This window comes from Macaca nemestrina, chromosome 11 (assembly GCF_043159975.1).
Source record: "Macaca nemestrina isolate mMacNem1 chromosome 11, mMacNem.hap1, whole genome shotgun sequence".
Lineage (NCBI taxonomy): Eukaryota > Metazoa > Chordata > Mammalia > Primates > Cercopithecidae > Macaca > Macaca nemestrina.
In genome coordinates this window covers 70,421,979-70,443,219 of record NC_092135.1, presented here as the reverse complement: position 1 = coordinate 70,443,219, position 21,241 = coordinate 70,421,979, and the positions used below count along the sequence as shown (strand labels likewise).

The following is a 21,241-nucleotide window of genomic DNA, read 5'->3' as shown; positions in this document are numbered from 1 at the left end:
CTCTTTGTCATTACTTTGTTGTATATTTATATATATATGGAGGGGATCCCTGAAGGAATTGCTGACAGAAGTCCAGCAGGCCTAACTCAGGGTGACATTGCTCTTCGATCTTGCCCAGAGTTTTTATCCTTAGAAAACCCAGGTTTAGGATTTATGTAGCTAGAGGACACACACACACACACATACACACACACACACACAAAAGAGAGTGAAAGGGATCTAATATAATCAACTCCATTTTACCTTTAACTTCTAAGCCACCCTTGTTCATTCCTGGACACAGGCTGAGATAACTGTAGGAGGAATTTAATTTATAGTTTAACTTTGAAATAAAGATGATAATAGTGCTTTCCCTAAATCTCCTTTTTGCCTGGGAACCAGACGGGCTTTGTGAGACTAACGAATTCCTGGTCAGAGGTCATCCCTCCCCACCTTGAGTGGAAGAATGATAGGAGTCAATGGGGGCAAATTTGAGCCTTTCCAGGTCAGTATTTGGGCCCTGGCAAAGAAACTAATGTCTGTGTACTGTTTTGTGTGTATTCTCTGCCTGGGAATCTAAAATCTAATATTGGAGAGTTTCGTTCAACCTGTCCTGTCTGTAGATAGGTGTGCGTGGCCGGGTGGTAGCTGCTTTGCTTTGACTGTGGCCCCCGACCTTGGTTGCGTCTGCCCTCTTATGGCTACTGTTGGACAGCAAAGAGGTTTCTATACTGAGATCAACAGTGGGAACACATGTTCCAGAATCCACTTTGGGAGGGTGGTTATAAGTTGCTATGTGGTAGGTGGGGAAATACCTCATTCCCTCTTGTATGCCTGCACCTTCTCTTAATGTGCTGTTTTATACTGGGGGAAACAGCCCCCAATATTTCAACGTAGGTCCTTTCTGTTTTCCCTAAGTGTCGGCCGGTCTGAGAAATAGAGTACAAAGAGAGAAATTTTACAGCTGGGCCTCCAGGGGTGACATCACGTATTGGCAGGTTCCATGGTGCCCCATGAGCCACAAAACCAGCACGTTTTTATTAGGAATTTCAAAAGGGGAGGGAGGTACGAGCAGGGAGTAAGTCATAAAGATCACATGCTTCAAAGGACAATAAAAGATCACAAGAGCAGAGAGGCAGAGCAAGATCACAAGGCCAGGGTGAAATTAGAATTACTGATGAGGTTCCATGTCCCACTGGGCACGCATTGTCATTGATAAACATCTTAACAGGAAACAGCGTTCGAGAGCAGACAACCAGTCTGACTAGAATTCACCAGGCTGGAATTTCCTAATCCTAGCAAGCCTGAGGGCACTGCAGGAGACCAGGGCCTAGTTCATCCCTTATAAGTGTCAACCGCATAAGGCAGACACTCCCAGAGTGGCTGTCCATAGACCTTCCCTGGGAATGCATTCCTTTCCCAGGGTTATTCCTTGCTGGGAAAAGAATTCAGTGATGGTTCTCCTATTTGCTTTCTGCAATAAGAAAAATATGATTCTGTTCTGCCTGGCCCCACAGGCTGTCAGACCTTGTGGTTATCTCCCTTGTTCCCTGAAAGTTACTGTTATCCTGTTCCTTTTCAGGATGCCCAGATTTCATATTGTTCAAACACATGTTTTACAATTTGTACAGATAATGCAATCATCCCAGGGTCCTGAGGCGACATACATCCTCAGCTTATGAAGATGACAGGATTAAGAGATTAAAGACAGGCATAGGAAATTACAAGAGTATTGATTGAGGAAGTGATAAATGTCCATGAAATCTTAACAATTTAAGTTCTTCTGCTGTGGCTTCAGCCAGTCCTTCCGTTCAGGATCCCTGACTTCCTGCAACAGGGAAATACCTCAGTCCCTCTTGTATGCCTATACCTGCTCATAATGTGCTGTTTTCTTTGACCCACTAGAAAGCCACCAAGTTCACCCTCTGGCATATTGGGCTTCCTTTCGGGCCAAGAAAACGGAAAACTTGTTTTGGGCTTGATCTGATGGATGGGGTGTCCCTACAAACCACTGGAGACTCTTATTTGAAGATTGGAGACAAAGTTGTGATAAAAACACAGAAGTATGGGGACCCAAATGTCTGCTATACTGGAGGAGAACCCATTGGCATGTATCCCCAAGAAGTGGAAATTTTGGGGATATTACCCACTGACCTGTAAGCAGTTTATTTTCTCTGTAACACCACTTGGGCATAGTTTCCTGTGGGATTAAGAATGCATGATGGCCTTGTCAGGGTTCTGTTTGTCACCACAGAATCTTGGAGTTAGATTTGTTTTGTAAAAGGAAAGAGAAATGGGATGGGACCTCCTATGTACAGTTTTTAATGGCACTTTGGCAAAATAAACCAATGCAGAAAACGTGTAAGGTTGTGGCCCAACTAACTGGCAGTGGAAAAAAGCCTGTTTTTTTTTTTGAGTCACAGGAAAAAAATGATGACATTTTGATTGCTCGGTTAAATGAGCCCTCAGTTCCTCCTCCTACCTATGGCAGCTGGGGCTGCTCTATGAGCACCTGAGCTGAGGTTCCCATCTTCCCTGATCTCCCAGTCTTCCCTGATCTCCCCACCTTTGCAGGAATAGAAGCCAGGAGCAATAGGAATGGTCTACCCCCACACCTCTGACAGGAAACCAGATTCGGCCATAGTGCCCCTCCAGCTCAGGGAAGGCAATTCCCTCTTCAGCAGATTCCTATAGGAGGCATTGACGCTGTCACAGGTCAGCCAGTGGGGCTTATCTGGGTTTACTCTCCATTTCCACGTTCAATTTGTTTAATTGGAAAAATAACATGCCCACATAGTTGGAGAATCTGAGGAGGATGGAAGATTTGTTCTTGATATCTGCAACCCAAGCACATCTTGGGCAGATGTACAAAATTTCCTTTGTATTTTATTGACCTCAGAAGAGCAGAGAATGGTCCTGGATAAGGCCGGGGAAGAAGTTGGTTGCATGCATGAGGTCCCAGGTAACCTGGTAAGAATGGCTGCACAGGTGGCTGTACCCACCTCAGACTGGGAATGGAATGTAAATGGAGAAGGCTTTATCAAGATTTAGTCTTATCAAGACTGCAACTGCATTCTGGCTGGCCTCTGCAAAGGAGTGCTGAAACAGAAAGGTTTTTTTTGTTTTTTTTTTTGAGACAGAGTCTCGCTCTGTTGCCCAGGCTGGAGTACAATGGCACGATCTCGGCTTACTGCAATCTCTGCCTCCTGGGTTCAAGCATTCTCCTGCCTCAGCCTCCTGAGTAACGGATTACAGGCACGCACCACCTCGCCCAGCTAATTTTTTGTATTTTTAGTAGAGATGGGGTTTCACCATGTTGGCCAGGCTGTTCTTAAACTCCTGACCTCAGGTGATCCACCTGCCTTAGCCTCCCAAAGTGCTGGGATTACAGGTGTGAGCCACTGTGCCCGGCCTACAAAGGTCTTAATAAAGTTCAGGAAGTTAGGCAGAAACCTAATGAGAGCCCCTCAGAATTCTTGGAATGGGTGTTTAAAGTGTATAGGTGGTATATAGACATGATCTAGAAGTACCGACAAATGATAAATAATGACCTTTATCAGCCAAAGTGCTCCTGGCATTTGGAGAAAGTTGGAGAAGATGGATGGGGCTCTTGGGTATATCCCTGTCCCAGTTAATGGAGATTGCCTTTAGAGTGTTTGCCCAGTCCAGATAATTTTTTAAAAGGAACAATGGAAGATGAAACATCAGGCTAACCTTCTGGCTGTGGCTGTGACTCGAGGGGTCCCAGGACCACAGCGTGAATCTCCTTCAGATGCTTCATCCCAGGTAGGACCCCTACTGAGCCCCAGACCAACAAAGGGTGACATCCAATGTAGGTCCCAAGCAGTGCACTTACTACAAGCTAAAAGGCCCCTGGAGAAAAGACTATCCACACTGTAAAAAGAACAGCGTTAGAGAAAACCCCCTCCCTGTTCACCAGATGCCTGAAATAGCTGAGATGTCTGAGGTTAAAGATACCTAGGATAAGGACCAGGAATGATAGGGCCCTCTGGTTCCTCCAGACCCAAGCATCACTCTCCATATTCCCACATGGAGTCCCATGTCATGATGGCAGTGGGAAATCAACTTTTGGACTTTTGGGTGGACACTGAGGCTAGTTACTTGGCTGTCTAAACGCTTCAGAAACTGTTAAAGTGACCAGGGTCTTGGGAGAAACCTTAACGAGACCATCCTCCAACCTTTAGAATATCAGCTGGGCCAACCCACCTGAAGCACAGCTTCTTATATATGCCTGAATGCCCCATTCCTCTGCTGTGACATGACTTCATAACTAAAGTAAATGCCAAAGTTACTTTCATCGCAGTACAAGTAAATATTTTGGTACCCTCCAGAACAAGCCTATGCCCTGCAGGTTGCCGTGGAAGCATAGGCAGATGGGAGACCAGGAAGGGCCAGAACAGCTGTCCAGTACAAGTCAAGGTACAGGTGGGAACAACGTAGCCATGCTTAAAACAATACCTGTTAAGCCAACAAGTGAGAAGGGACATCCAACCTCTGCTGTGTACTTTCCTTCAGTTTGGACTCATTAGGCCTTGCTGGTCCTCATGTAACATGCCTATTCTGCTTGTTCAGAAGCCTGGGACTAAGAAACATAGATTTGTTCAGGACTTGAGGGCTGTCAATCAATGGTAAAAGGTATCTACTCAGTGGCCTCTAATCCCTATACTTTACTCACAACCCCAGCTGGTGAACTCAGTTGGTTCACAGTCTTAGATTTAAAAGATGCCTTATTTTACGTCCCACTGAGCCCAGAGTCACAAGAACTGTTTGCTTTTAAATGGGAAGACCTAGATACTGAAGCACAGTAAAAGTATTGTTGGACAGTTCTCCCTCAGGGGTTTAAAAACTCCCTACCATCTTTGGGGAAATTCTTGCTAAAGACCTCCCAGACTTGCAATTAAAGAATGGGACTCTATTGCAGTATGCTGATGACATCTTAATTGCCAGCACCACCCAGCAGCTGTCCGACCAAAACACTATATTGAACCTAAAGTTTTTTGGCCGAACAAAGGTACAGGGTATCCAAGAAAAAGGCTCTGATTTCTCAGCCTGCAGTAATATCTTGGGTTCGAGCTTTCCCAAGGGCAGAAGAACCTGGTCCCTGACCAGCGGGACACCTTCACCTAGGAAATATTAAAAGACCCATTGCTTGTTTCCTAAAGCAATTGGACATTGTCACAAAAGGATGATCTCCTTGCATTTGGGCTGTTGCTGCCACTTGTGACCTTCTCCAGGAAGCAGAAAAGTTTACATCAGGCCAACCAACCACAGTGCACCCACCCCACTGTGTGCTCCCCTTGCTGGAACAGAAGGGAGGATACTGGCCGACTTCTGGGAGACTCTGCAGGTGTCAGGTCATCCTTTCAGACAACCCAAATGTAATGCTGAAGGGCCATCTCTACTCTTAGTCCTGCCCCCTGCTTCATCAAATGCCATCTGAACTTGTGCACAGCTATCTATAAACAATCGAAGAAGTTCATTCCAGCTGGCCAGACCTGACAGACGTACCCCTAGACAGCCCAGACCTAGAGATGTTCACTGACAGGAACAGCTTTATGGGCCAGGGACAATAGAAAGCTAGGTGTGTGGTGGTAACCCACTGACAGACTTTAGAAACCAGAGCACTGCCCTCCAGAACATCAGCACCGAAAAGGGAGCTCAGAGCCCTCATTGGAACCTTCCTTCTAGGTAAATGAGCACAAGTGGCCATGTACACAGACTCTAGATATGCTTTCTCTGTTTTTCATGCTCATGAGGCCATCTGGAAGAAAATGGGACTACTAACCTCTAATAATTAAAAACATGCTAGAGAAACTGTAGTCCTATTAAATGCCATTTTAGCGCAGAGGAAGTAACTTGGGCACCAGCAGAGTTTGGTGGCAAAGGACAATATTGCATAGATGAGGCCACGAAGAAAATAGTAAGGAAAAAGGCCCCCAAATGCTATTGATACCTTTGCTACCTAAAATAGATTGTGGCCCTGAGCCTCCCATATACTCAGATGAGTACCTAAAAAGAGCACTCGATTGGGGTTTTGACTGGCACTGGAATATCTTAGGAATGACATTGTTGAATGTAATCATGACTCCACCCAGTGTGGTAGGGATGCCACTCTCCAATTGGATAAAAAAATACATTGCTGGTTCACATACAAACAGGACCATTTGGAACGTTATAGAAAAATGTCTCTTTGCCCAGAACAACACCAAAACTAGCCCTCCCCACTTAACACAGGCGTTCAGACCAGGGGTGAAGGAACAACAGAGAACTGGCAAATTGATTTTACTATGATGTCAAGGATAGCAGGTAACTTGAAATACCTACTCTTGTTTGTGGATACCTTGGTTTGGGGCTTTTCTTTGTTGGACAGAAAGAGCTTCTGAAGCCATTAAGGCCTTAATAAAAGAAATCATTCCTTGGTTTGGAACACTGGTTTTCATCTAGAGTGACAGTGGTGCAGCCTTATGGCCCACATCTCTCAGGGTATTTCTTAAGCCCTCGGTATAACTTAGAACCTACATATAACCTGGAGGTCACAGTCCATAGAGGCCATAAGATTCCCGACTTCCCCAGTTGCTCCTAGAGATAACATCACTATTGTAAAACCTAATATTGGTATTTGAGATATTTTTGAGACCTCGCATTCTGGTGCACCAGCTGTTGTCACTCAGACCAGTAATCTGGTTCAAGCAGTTCTGTGATCCCATCCAGGAACAGAAGACAGCAAGAAGAACCTGTTTCAACCCACTATGATTTCGTCTCTGAACCAACCAATCAGCACTCTCCACTCTCTAATCCCCTGCCCACCAAATTATCCTTAAAAAACTTCAGTCTTCGAATTTTTGGAGAGACGGATTTGAATAATGACTCTGATCTCCCCTTTGGCTGACTGGGCATGTGCAGGGGTATGTCCTGCAGACACTGATCCACCAACGGATGAATAAAGTACACTGACACAGATATGCTGCTTTGCCAGTCCAGCTGAGCATACAGGCCACTTACAGATTCCAAGAAGAGTGCTATCAATAGATGCGACCATGGCCTCAATCAGAGAGACTTGCATTTATTCAGTAAAGGTTAATTGACAAAGGTTGTGAGTAAACACCACTAGAGGGTAATTGACATTGTGGACCTCCTGAGCAGAAAGCAATTAAGCACCCACAGTAAATCAAAGGCTAGTCTTAGGACCACATGAGTAAACAAGCTAGTTAAATAAACTCTCCACATTCCTTTGTTTCTACTCTAATTTATTTAAGGGGACAAGGCTGCCTTCAGCCAAGTTCATTACTGGAGCTTATGCAAACACCTCAGACCTTCCAAGAAGGTTTGCGTCTTATAATTTTCCCCACCATCCTGACTGAACACCCACATTTCCCCCTTTTTTGTTTTCTGCATCAGGTCTTTTTGACTGGAGAGTGTACATGTATGCAACAACAGGTTTGTCCGGTGTGGCGGTTATTGCTCTTATTCTGGCTTTGCATCCTAGAATTAGCAAATAACATAATACAATCATGAGTACAGTTAGCAACATTCTTTTCCAGTCAAAGAGTGACCCCCAGGAGTGGGGGTCTAACCAGGAGAGATGATCTTGCACACCCTTCTATATGGCTGTTGGGTGTGTAGGTATATGGTGTGAAGGGATTCTAAAATTTTAGTTTTAGGTTGCTTTATGTCTGCTGTTAAATTGTCATGAAAGATTCCCCAGTGGTGGTGTTTTACCTCATCCCAACTATGTATTGATTGATTCCATGGTAGAGAAGTGACACAGATATGTTTATGCCCCAGTCACAGTTTAATTGCTGTTGGAATGCCAGTGCCTCTTGTCACTCCCCCACATATTCTAAGGCAGCCTCAAGGGCTTACAGTCATGCAGGTATCTTTTGATCCATACATTGCTGTAAGAGAAGTTCATTAGACATATTTTTGGCCAGATTATCTACAAAGCTAGCTGTTTATATTGACTCAGTAGTAGATGCAGCAGCAACACTAGCAGTTGCCAGGATGACTATGGCTGAGATTATAAAGGCCATAAGTGTAGCTATGAATCTTTTGTGTCTGACCTGGGACAGAGGACGTTCTAACGTGACAAGGGCAGGGAACCTTGCCAATCGTGTGTCAAACTGACTGGTAGAAATGCCTCAGATTGTCTCCTTAATACCATAATACTAGTGATTTTTAAATTAGATGTATTGTGGTTAGTGATATATGAGGAAAACCAGCCTATCCCTGCACCTCGGTTACAAACATGGAGTTTTGGGGTATAATGGAAATGTTTTTTCCCATAAGGAAAACATATGGATGGGTAGTGGAAATCAGGCACTGATGAGTGTGATTATGAATAAAGGTTATAGTATAGTTACGACTGGAATTATGATATGTCCCATGCCAAATGTTAAGGGAGGTGCTGAGATGTCCCAGGCACCATAAGGTGCCTTGGGTTGGCATGGACTTTACCTGGGGTCTGAGATATTCCCCCGTTGGCCCAAAATATAGGGGAACAAGACGTGGCTATGAAACTGTGATTGGTGCTATAATGGACGAAGACATTAGTAAGGCTGCCCTGCAATCGGCCATGGGGGCTTCAGTCTAAGATGTTATAATTGCCTAACTGGAGGCTGTGGGCTTGTTTCCCATGACGGACATTCCAGCTAAAGTGGAATCCATTACTTTTCTGGCTTTGTTCTTTAGCACTGGAAGGAATGTTTGGGAAAGCAGCATTGATTGCATTGCCTGGTTTGAGGCTACCTGCAGCAAAGAATGTTAAGGCATTTCCTTTGCCATGATGTAGCCATACTTGTTTTTGGGCAGGTACAGGTACACAGTAAGGGTTAGAACCTTTATAACTTACACACAGTGGGAGGATAGTGGAGTGTTATGTAGTGTTATTTGGCACTTTAGTCCAATGTGTGCCATTATTGAGGGACCCCACTGGGAGTAAATCTATCCCTCCTAGCCAAGTAGTCACATTATTAAAGGCTGGGAAGGGAGTGTCTGCCCAGGTGACAGGGCAAAAGAAAGGCAGGTCTAAGATACGAGCCCAAAAGAGTGTAGCAGGTACAGGTTGCAAACAAAGCGAGAGCATAAAAAGGATTAATACCCTACGTGAGTTGCAATGTACAACGGAAAGCATAGCAAGAAACAAATTATCTGGAGTAAATGCTGTCTGTGTCTGGAACATTTGTTCAGCCTCCTGAGTTGTCCTCTTCAGCATCCCCCAGGTAACATCTGGGGCTTGTGTCATCCACGGAAGCCGCATCTTCTGGGTCTGTGGGTCTTGTAGGGTTAACTCTTTCATTTCTGGTACCGGGTTGGGTCCTAGCCATGCCATGGTATGGTTTGATGTGTCATGCTGGAATCCAAAGAGGACCTGAGGGGGTGTGAACACAAGCATACTGTCTTCCCCATGTTAATAATTCATTTGGACCACATTACTATTTACATCTTTCCATCAAACTGCAGGTTTTATGCCTTGAGAGGTTTTAGCAACATGCTTTTCTACAGCTGATTGAAATTTGTCATCTAAATTTAAAAAGTTAAGGGTAAATAAGGCTTGTGCCAATAGTGTTGCAGGGTCTTTTACCCATACTCCTTCTTTCCTGTTTTTTTGAGCATACTTTTAAGAGTGGGCACGTTCTATTGCTTATCCTTGGGGGTTATATGAGATCCCTGTGGAATGTTGGATATTCCACATGTGACAAAATTGTTGAAATTGTGAACTGGTATAAGCTGGACCATTATCCATTTTAATTTTTGTGGGCCATCCCATAAATGCAAAACTTAAAAGACGATGTTTAATGACATACCAAATAGACTCTCCAGGAAGGGCATGTACACTAATTAGATGGGTGTTAGTATCAACAGATGCATGTACGTATCTAAGTTTTCCAAAGTTAGGGACGTGTGTAACATCTGTTTGTCATAACTGGTTAGGTTCTAGTCCTCTAGGGTTAATACCTGTGGAAGGAGGGGATGTGCCTGTGAGCTGGCAATCTGGGCATTGTAGGATAATTTGTTTAGCCAGCCTTTGTATATGTTGACATTCTTTAGATAAGTTTCCGTAATTTTGGTGGAAAAATTGATGCGATTGGGTGGCTTGCTCAAGCAGTGATGTTATAACCTGAAGGTCTGCTTGTTCATTGCCATAAGCCAATGAGCCAGGCAGAGAGCTGTGGGCTCGAATGTGTGTAATAAAAAGAGGGTGTGTATGCTGATCTAGCAATTGCTGAAGTCAGAGAAAAAGAGCACACACGGCTGGCTCCAGAGTGGACTTAATTAAAGCTGTTTCAAGATTTTGTAGCAAATATACTGAGTAAGCCGAGTCACTTAAAATATTTATGGGCTGAGTGGAAAAAGTTTCCAAGGCCGTGGAAGTATCAGAGCCCCAATGTCAGCTCTCTGATTGCTAGTAAACCCAGATCGAGTGATTGAATTGTGTAGTCTCCACAAGGCTGCCGCTTTTCCATGTTTACCAAACCCATCAGTGAACACTGTTAGAGCATTAGGTATGGGGGAGTGAACTATTTTTGTGGGTAATATTACCTGCGTATGAGATAAGAAATGAAGTTGTTTATCAGCAGGAAGCATGTGTTCTATTTGTCCTATATAATCAGAGAAAACTATTTGCAGATCTGTCGATAAGGACAATACTGATTCGCACTGCTTTTTGCTTAAAGGAATGCTGATGACATCAGGGTCATAACCTAGCAACTGATTGCATAATTTACAGCCTGAATTGATGAATATACGGAGATAGTGTTTTAGTCCTGGTATGTGAGCAAAAAACCCATTCTAGAAAGCATAGCCCTGGGGTTATCTGTCCTATTAACCCTGTAGGGGGGTGTTTGGTGGGAAAAATAAACAACTGAATTGAATATCATGGATCAATGCAATCTAGCTGCCTCTGAGAGATGGCGTGCTCTATTTTCTCAGTTTCCCTTTTTTCTGCAGGGGTTAACTATCTGGGAGAATCCAGGGCCGGATTGCCCTTTAAGATAGAAAACAGATTTTGTAGTTAATCAGTAGGAATCCTCAAAGTGGGGTGGAGCTAGGTAATATCACCCAATAATTTCTGATAATCATTTAAGGCGTATAAGTTGCTAGTATTTAATTTAACCTTTTGAGGTCTTACTGACCAGGAAGTTAGTATGTACCCAAGATATTTCCAAGGAGAGGACATTTGTACTTTCTTAGGTGCAATGATTTAACCTCTTAGCTCTGAATTCTTTATGACAGAGGAATATAAATTTAAAAGTATTGGCTCTGTTCGGGCTGCTAGTAGAATATCATGAATATCATCCATAAAATGAATAATCTTGCAATCAGGAAATTCTTTTCTACTAGGGAGCAAAGCTTGATTTACATGATACTGACACATGGTAGGACTGTTTAGCATTCCTGGAGGAAGCACTTTCCAATGAAATTGACAAGCTGGCTTTTCATTATTGATAGCTGGTATTGTAAACGCAAATTTTTATCTGTCCTGTTCTGCTAGAGGAATTGATAAAAATCTTTTAAGTCAATAATGATTATAGGTCAATCTTGAGGAATCGCCATGGGGGATGAGTGGCCCTGTTGAAGGGGTCCCATAGGCTGTAAATTAGCATTAATGGCATGTAAGTAATGCAAAAGTCTTCATTTCCCAGACTTTTTGGGAATGACGAAAATGGGCCAATTCCAAGGGCTGTTAGTAGAATATTATCCATAAAATGAATAACCTTGTAATCAGGAAGTTTTTTGTTTTTTGTTTTTTCTGGAGTAAAGTTTGCTTTAATTGCTCCTTAACTAAGGGCCGTTGGTAACTTCTCTCCCTTTAGAGGTTACTGTTTTACTTAAATTGGATTTGGAGAGAGTCACCTTAGGGGTAAAAGAGAGGTAACAGTGGGCATTATCAGAAGAGGTTTTTCAAATTCTGAAATTTTACTTAAATCTTAGCAAAGAATTATAATTTGGGATGTCTCTCGTCTACAAGGAGCACATGAAATTTTGCCATGGGCCGCCTGCAGAGCTGGAGAGCTGATCAGGCGGGTCCTGGGGTGGCGGCTGCCTTGCGCTTGCAAAGGCACTGCTTTTTCTTGGGCCGCTTTTCGCGTGTGACACTTCCTACCCTTGCTGCCAGGTGGCTATTGCCCACTGGGCCGACTTTCCCGCGTGCGCTTCCTGGCCTCTCCCTAACAGGCTAACTTCGGAGTGCTAGGCCTGGCTCTTTGTTGTCGCTGCCTCCGTGTGGACAGAGTTCCCAGGAGCACTTGCTGGCTCTGGTTTCGCGAACTTCCTTGCTGCTGAGCCTCTCCTTCTGCTTACTGCTCGCTTGACCGCCTGGCTTTAGCCTCTAATGCTTTTTTTTTTTTTTTTAAACAATTCTTTAGGTACCTGATTGCCTTGCTGATTTTGCATTTATGGGCAGGCTAAGAGGTCCCCTTTTAATGCTGCCTGCTTAAGACAGGGTTTCACAGCTTTTTTCTTTTTCTTTTTCTTTTTCTTATCTATTGGAGGAGGTGGCTCAGGCACAACCTCTGTTTCCTCTTTGTTATTTTGGCCTGGTGATATCAGGGCTGAGGGGAGAGGAGGCGATAAGATGGTTCTTCCTCCTTCCCCTTTTTAGGCTCTTCCGTGTATAACAGAACCAGGGCTGCTCTAATTAAACCCCATAGCGTTAAAAGCTGTTCCTGGGACGCTTTGCCTTTGTGCATAACATTGTTTAAGATTTCTCCCCACTTCTTGCCAGACGTCTACATTTAGCGGTCCTTCTGGGAACCATGGATTAAGTGAGACAACAGTTTGCATTAGGTCTCTTAATTGAGCCTACAAAACTGATGCTCCCCTAGCCTTAAGTAACTGTTTCAACACTTTTATATACTGTCTCTGTTGAACTGATAACTGTTGTCCCATGATGAAATCTCAGCCTGAATAATCCCCCACCAAACTTGGTAATCCCAAGCGGGCACCAATGACTAACTGTTTTACTGACTTGACCACGCCATCCTCTCCACCTTCATTTCTGGGAGTCCGTCGCGCTCCCTTCGCAGCAATCCCCACACGGGGCATCAGACCCAACAACGGATGAATGAAGTACACTGACACACAGATATTCTGCTTTGCCAGTCCAGCTGAGCATACAGGCTGCTTACAGATTCCAAGCAGAGTGCTGTAAACAGTTGCAACTGCGTCCTTGATCAATCAGTCAGCCAGACTTGCATTTATTCAGTAAATTGACAAAGGTCATGAGTAAACACCACTGAAGGGTAATTGACATTGTGGACCTCCTGAGTAGAAAGGAGTTAAGCACCCATGGTAAATCAAAGGTTAGTCTTAGGACTGCATGAATAAACAAGGTAGTTAGATAAACTCCCCACATTCCTTTGTTTCTACTTTAATTTACTTAAGGGGGACAAGGCTGCCTTCAGCCAAGTTTATTACTGGAGCTTATGCATCTCTCCCAGGCCTTCCAAGAAGGTTTGCCATCTCTCTTCCAAGAGAGCTTATGCATCTTTCCCCACTATCCTGATTGAATCCCCACAGGCATGCATTAAACTCTTTCTCTATTGTAATCCCCTGTCTTGATAAATTGGGCTCTATCTGGGCAGTAGGCAAGAACCCATTGGTTGGTTACAAAGCTTATAAATTTGGAAAGGAGAGCTTTATTTTTCATAAAAGCTTGCAGCTGGCAGGGTGACCATTCTGACACTGGGAAGGATAGCCTCTGGCCAGGAGCTAGAAACAGATACTTTGAGGGAGGGGCAAAGGGAACAGTAGTCTATGCTGAACAGAGTGGCCAGCAATAAGAATCATGAATATTTACAAAAGGAGAAATGTACACATATGCAATGGAGCTTCATGCCCCTTCATGAGTCACATGTAGACTAGCCAGAGCTACTTCAGTGGTCTCTTATCAAGAAGGAATGCTGGTCAGTTGTGTCAAAACCACAAAAGGGAGATGCAGCATCCCTTAAACTCAGCGTTTTCGAAATTACTCTGGGGTCCCTATGGGAAAGAGGGGGTCCATTTATTTGGTTGGGGGGCTTAGGATTTCATTTTTATTTTTCAAAATAGGATTGAAGGCAGATACTTGAAGTTGTAATCCAAGGTCAGGAAAACGGAATCAAGAGGTCACAAGCCTTCTCTGATGATGGCTCAGAAAGCGGGAAGACACTCAACATTGAATCGTGGGGCTCCATGCCATGCTTGCTAGGAGAAACAGCCACCATGAGTCCATCTTTCAGATCTCAAGTGAACAGGTATGCAAGTCATAGAATTAAATTTATTTCAGCCGGGTGCAGTGGCGCACTGTTGTAATCCCAGCACTTTGGGAGGCTATGGCAGGCAGATCACTTGAGGTCAGGACTTTGAGACCAGCTTGGCCAACATGCTGAAACTCCCATCTCTACTAAAAATACAAAGATGGCCGTGTGGGGTGGTGGGTGCCTGTAATTGCAGCTACTTGCCACTTGGGAGGCTGAGGTGAGAGAATCACTAGAACTCAGGAGGCGAAGGTTGCAGTGAGCCAAGGTTGCACCACTACACTCCAGCCTGGGCTACTAAGTGAGACCCTGTCTCTAAATAAATTAATTCATATGTACAACCCTAGCTGCAAGGGAGTCTGGGAAGGTATTTTTAGCCCCTCAGCCCTTCCAACTAGAAAAAGTGTGGAATAGAGCAAGCCGTTCCACAGATACGTATCACAGTGGCTTTAGGAGTTTTATTAATTTATGTGTGTTTGTTTTCTGGCATGAGTACTTGGGTTGATCGTGGTGGGCACAGGCAAAGAAACACTGAATAGTTGCTGCTTGAGAAAGGAAATGTCAAATTGCAAAAGCTTCTCTTTGAGTCAGCCTGAATCTTTTCAATGTTTTTGTTTTGTTACTGATTTAGAGAAGTCTTTATAACCAGATCAACATGTTACTGCTTCTATGGGTCAGCTACTAGAACTGGCACATTGTTTCCCATTCCGTTGTAATGCTATTCACTGTCATGGGATTTTACTTCTCACAGGGCAGGAATCTTAAAAGTATGGCCTATAAGAGTAGCCTACAATAAACATCAGCTATCCTGTCAAGACAGTGAAAGCTATATATTTACATAAACCAAAGACTTAACTGCACCCCAGTCAGTCTTTATTCACACATTTGAGCATGTTAGGGATTTGGAAGTTGTGGAGAGGTATATAAGTTGGTGTATATTCCTTGGCAGCCTAGGTTATAATCTTACTTACACCATTTTACAGGTGAAGGAATTAAAGCATCAGGCATTTAAACTTGCCCAGGTCATACAGTAAAAAGTGACACAGTAGGGACTTGAATAAAGACTGACTCTAGAGACCCTTGATACCCAAAGAATAATCCATAGATCAGTAGTATTGTAGCACCTGGAGCTTGTTAGACATGTAGACGCTCAGGCTCTTTCCCAGACTGTTTAAATCAGAACCTGAATCTTAACAAGATCTTCAGGTGAGTCTTAGGCATGTTAAATTTTGAGAAAGACTGCACTTAACTTCTCTAATTGAGATTTCCTGACCACCAGTGACTTCCTCAGTTACGTAGGAACCCCAGAACTTCAGTTCCATCAGCAGTTTGAGGACACCTTGGCATCAGGTAGTCCCCCAGTCTTCCTAGGGAAGAATGCATGTATATATATGTTTTTTGCCTTTACATAGTCTTTCAGTCCATGCATTATTGTGACATGTGGGAGGCAGGAGTTTTCAAATCTGTTCTTCGAGTAACGAATTCTGGTCTTAACACACATGGTGTAACTGAGGTGCAAGATGAGCTCTGTGAGCATTTCCTCTTCTGCACAGCAGTAAAGGTAATAAGCAGTAAAACTGTGGCTTGCCTTCCCACTAAAGGAAACCAAAGAAATCAATGGTGTATAAAGAACTCTGAGAAAATGTTCACAGAGAGAATCTGTCTTTTCACACTCTTTCATGTTGGGGAGAAAACAACACAAAGAATCAGTACCTAGCAATTTCAAGATGCTTTTTTCATTATCTTAACATGTCGTTTTTCTGACCCCAACCAAAGACAGCATTATGGTCACTGTATTAAGGGCAGAAACAGAATTTAACATAGAAATAAGGTCACTCTTGTCATTCAAAATGATCTATGTTAATAAGGACTTTAAAGAGTTAGTTCACCTTTTTTTTTTTTTTTGTAGTTTTAACACCCACTAATAAGACTTAAGTTGGTAGACACTGAAGAATGAGGAGACAAAAGGTTCCTGTGACAATAAAAATAAACTATCTCCCCATCTGTGAAATGAGGAAGTAAAACTAGATTTCCATGCTTCCTTCCCATTTTAACATTTTATAGTTCTATATAATAAACAAGGGTAAATATAAAAGTAACTAACATTTAATAAGCACTTCCAGATGGTCCAGTTTCCTCTTTACAAGAACCTCTGGGCTGGGTGCAGTGGCTCACACCTGTAATCCCAGCACTTTGGGATACCAAACGGGGTGGATCACCTGAGGTCAGGAGTTCGAGACCAGCCTGGCCAACGTGGCAAAACCCCATCTCTACTAAAAACACAAAAAATTAGCCACGCATGGTGGCAGGCGCCTATAATCCCAGTTATTCGGGAGGCTGATACAGGAGAATCACTTGAACCCAGAAGACAGAGGTTACACTGAGCCAAGATCACACCATTGCACTCCAGTCTGGGCAACAAGAGTAAAACTACATTTCAAAAAAAAAGAACCTCTGAGTACTGTAACCAATCTTATTTCATAGGCCGAGAAACTGGGCACAGAGATATCAGTAACCCACCCAAGGTTATGTTCTAAGAGGTGAAGCTAATTCACACCTGCAGCATGGCTCCAGAGCCATGCCCTTATGCACTGCTCAGCTGCCTCCCTGCCTATAGCAAATGCATCTCTAGCTTCTCAGCTCCTGTTACTGGTGCAGTGGAAGTACCACAAACAGGAATGAGGCATTTCACACAGTGAGCATATTATTTTGATAAATATTCACAACATCCAATAATCTCTAAAGCAGTTCTCAATCCTGGCTGCACTTTACAGGTCAGCTGGGGAGCTTTAAGCAGTGCTAATTCCTAGGTCTCGCACTCAGATTCTCATGTAGTCAGTGTGGCAGATTGTCTAGCCATCAGGATTTTAAGAAATATGTATTTCTTTGGTTGAGAAGGACTCTAAATTTTCTGGGAATGGGGTTGTTCTAGGGGCAAGTTCCACCCACAAAGCGTCAGGTATTGACTTTTTCTTTTTTTTTGAGACAGAGTTTTGCTCTTGTTGCCCAGGCTGGAGTGCAGTGGCACAATCTTGGCTCACTGCAACCTCTGCCTCCCAGTTCAAGTGATTCTCCTGCCTCAGCGTCCCAAGTAGCTGGGATTAGAGGCATGTGCCACCACCACACCCGGCTAATTTTTTGTATTTAGTAGAAACGGGTTTCACGATGTCAGTCAGGCTGGTCTTGAACTCCTGACCTCATGTGATCTGCCTGCCTTGGCCTCCCAAAGTGCTAGGATTACAGGCGTGAGCCACCACGCCCGGCCAGGTATTGAATTTATGTGTCAATCATTGATATATTAACTCAAGGTTTTAAATTCTGCTACCTATAAAAAGTGAATTCACTTATGCTTGTCAATACCATCTGTAGTTTTAGATTATAAGCTTCCTATAAAAGGTCAGAGCCAGTGTCTTATGTATATCCCCAGAGCCTAATTTAACATCTGTAAACATCTGTTTACTTCCAACTGGAAAATAATGATTAAATCACATCCCTCTCACAATGACAGAATCTTAACAGAACACTCACTTAAATCCACTTACTGGTTGTTGAACTGAAAACTTAATTGCTGGTTTTTGAGATAACAAAGGTAGCACATTCTGACCCTATAGTTTCTTGAGATTTTTGGCACATGTTCTAGAAGGCTGAAGAGTAAGAAATTATCTGACCTCTCCTAGCGTGGAACTGTTTCCATGACCCCAGCACAGGCAGCCTAACTGGGAGATGGCTACAGGGGAAGAGAAGATTGAGGCACTTACACTTTGCTGACTGCTACAAAAATTGCACTTGACCACTTGATTCCCTCAACTCCGGTGTAATCATCAACCATTACTGGTTAGTTTTGCCCTTTGTGGTGTCTGGTCCACCCTTGCACTGGACCACATCAGTTTCCTTCCTCTGGCTTGTGTTTTACAGTTCATTTACCCTGAGTCAAGAGGATTTGGCTATGAATCCCGTCATGATTTTCCTCCTAGATGAGGTCTGTTGGTAGCACCTCCATAGACCTGGCCTCAGCTCCTAGTGTACAGCTCTCCCACCTTCCAACAGCTGGATGAGATGCCTTTTGGAGCTGGCAAAACCGGTTTAAGGTACAGGAGAGAAAAAGCACTTATTGGCTACTAACTGTAATCAGAAACTACGGGAAGAACAGATGCCCACTAGCATGCAATAACCACTCTTTTGAAATCATTCTGAAGTTAATTTTCTTCACCTCTTTGACCCTCACCTTTTCCTCATTCCAAGTGGTCGGACCCTGTCCTTTGGTCTTGAGGAACTGCCTGTAATCACTTACTTTATGCTACCCAAGTTGATCAAACAACTCTTCCACATTTCTGTTTTCGCAGCCCTGTGGATGTACTTATGTGGAACCCAACCACTGACCATCTCTTTCCCTCCTTGAAAACAAGTCTTTCAATCCCAGTTTGTCTTCCCACATTGTCCTTTTGTGGGATAGTGTACTAGAGACCAGTTTCTCATTAAGATGTTTTCGTTTAGAGTAGAAGGCTTGATCTTATCCTTACTTCCCTGGTTTGGACAATTTTTTTAGAGATAGGTTCTCATTCTGTTGCCCAGGCCAGAGTGCAGTGGCACAATCATAGCTCACTGCAGCCTCAAACTCCTGAGCTCAAGTGATCTTCCCACCACAGCCTCCCAAGTAGCAAGGACTACAGGTGTATACCACCATACCCGGCTAATTTTTAAATTTCTTGTAGAGATGGGGGTCTTGCCATGTTGTCCAAGCTGGTCTCAACTTGTGGTCTCAAGGAACCTCAGCCTCCCAGAGTGCTGGGATTACAGGCATGAGCCACCACAGCTGGCAGTCTGGACTATCTTTAAAGCATTCCCCATTTATGTCAACACCACATGCTAGAATATTCTCAGCCACCAGGGAAAAGCATAAACCGTAACTATGCATGACACACTGAATTTGCAGCAACTAATTTGCAATCAATAATGAAGTATCAGTGTTTGCAATGATTCCTCTGTGAATCCAAATAGATCCAAGGATAACCCTGTAATAATACAATTGCTGGTAGACGTTCCTGTATTTTTTGAGAGGGAGGGGAAGTGCTGGAATCACAGGCACTGTGACTGGATGGGCCGTGACTTACAGACTGTCATTTATGCCATAGCCCTAGTCAAACCACAGCTACTGATAGGCTCTATGAGGTTATGATGATTACATATTATTGTAGTGATTTAATCTGGGTATATCCAATATGTGAACTGAGGCTAAAAAGGTTCACAGCCACCTGCCCAAATCATTAAGAAGTGCCAATCACGTTTCTTTGGGTGGTAACACTTGTTTGACCTTCAAAGAAACAAGAGGGCCAAAATTTTATGTAATGCCAAGTATAGTAGAAAGCTATTACCTAATATCTTGGACATTTATTCAGGCCAGGGCATGCTATATTGTCTAGGCATTATATATATATATACACACACACACACACATATATATACATATATATACACACACACATATATATTTTCTTGTATTAGGTTGTGATAATCCAGCTAGAGAAGTTTCATAAAACGCAAATCTAAGATCTTTTGCTAAAGAAAATATTTTCTGACTAGTTGATTCTGCCAAACCAGTCCTGGTGATTAATATGACACATGTCACAGCTAGCCTGCTCCCACATCCAAAACGTGTTCTAAGAAGGAAGCAGCTTAGCCATCAGAACTTTAATGCCAGGTTATCATTGCTAAGTAATTCCCTAGACTTACAAGGACAGGCAGTGAAGTGGAACATTCAATCCAAAGACAACTCCCAATTTGTAGGTTGTTAAATACCTGTAGGTTTCTTTTAATCATAAGGAAAATTAAAGACTTGAGGATCAACTAAACAGTGAAAAGAAAAAACCCTCAGTCCCATTTGCTTTGGCATTAATATCTTTGGCTGATCTGAGATTACATGAGACACCAAAAATAAAAACACTGAACTTTGGTTTGATGAAATAGACAATTTGGGTTGTCATTTATAATTTTAGAGTTTGCTTCACATATACAATGCTTGTTATGAAACAATGAACACTTTTATAAAAAATTTATTTCACACTTTTATACAAATATCCACAGGTAATTTCTAATCATGAAATAATTTTACAATGCTAGTTAGTATAAAAATGTATCAAATGCAAACAGACCAGTGACTTGACTTGAGATGACATTTTTAACAACTATAAATTTGAACACCATAACATCTTTGTTTCTTTGTTGAACCACCCTCCCAACACCCTTTTTGGGACTTTTTTTTTTTAAATAACACAGGTCTAAAAACTCAAAATATCAGCTCCTTAGCAATCTAAACACATTAGGGACACAAGTTCCCCAAGCAAGAAACTGAGACTTTATTTACAGACATTTTTGTAAACAAAATATATTTTGTGAATAAGAATTCCAAAGTATAACCAAAACAATGTCCTTAGTTTCTTAAGGTTTAAGATTTCTGAAAAGAAAAAAGCCCCCCAAAACAGTGGCACTACAACTGTGTTCTGTTCTTTCAAAAGACAGACACTGTTTATACTATATCCAAAACAAATTAGCACCTGTTTGCCGTTGCTCCCCATATAACTTAACATTGTGAAGCATGGTAATTAAAAAAAAAAATCAGGTTTCATATCGAATGTATAGAGTGATAATTCCACCCCCTGGCATTTTTACAATTAAAAACACAATTCAAAGTTCTGGTTAAATTAGTCCCAAAGTAATTTTGGGATTACAGATAGGGGAGGAAACAAAATAAAAAATGGAATATCGACTCACTGATTAAATGGTTCCAATAACATTTAACAATGTAAAAGCCACGATGCTCTGACTGGAATCACTGTTTTGGTAGCAGATTCAGTAGTCTTATACTGGATCGGTTTGGATCCACCATAGGCATTCACCATTTCTTTCAAGTCCTGAACATACAGTATTTGCAGCAGTACTGCACTAGAGTTCAGTGAATAAACCCATTTTCTCCAAGAATTCCTGAATGTTACAATATGAAATCCAGA

General features: G+C 42.8%; 1 long non-coding RNA gene across 1 annotated transcript in view; it reads left to right on the top strand.

Moving 5' to 3' along the window:
- LOC105483231 (uncharacterized) overlaps positions 1-14,037 on the top strand; it is a 32,841-nt gene extending 18,804 nt beyond the window's left edge. Inside the window, exon 3 of the long non-coding RNA XR_011609858.1 lies at positions 1,885-14,037. This is a non-coding gene — a long non-coding RNA (uncharacterized lncRNA). The remainder of the gene's footprint in view (positions 1-1,884) is intronic.
- The last annotated feature ends 7,204 nt before the right edge of the window (positions 14,038-21,241 follow it).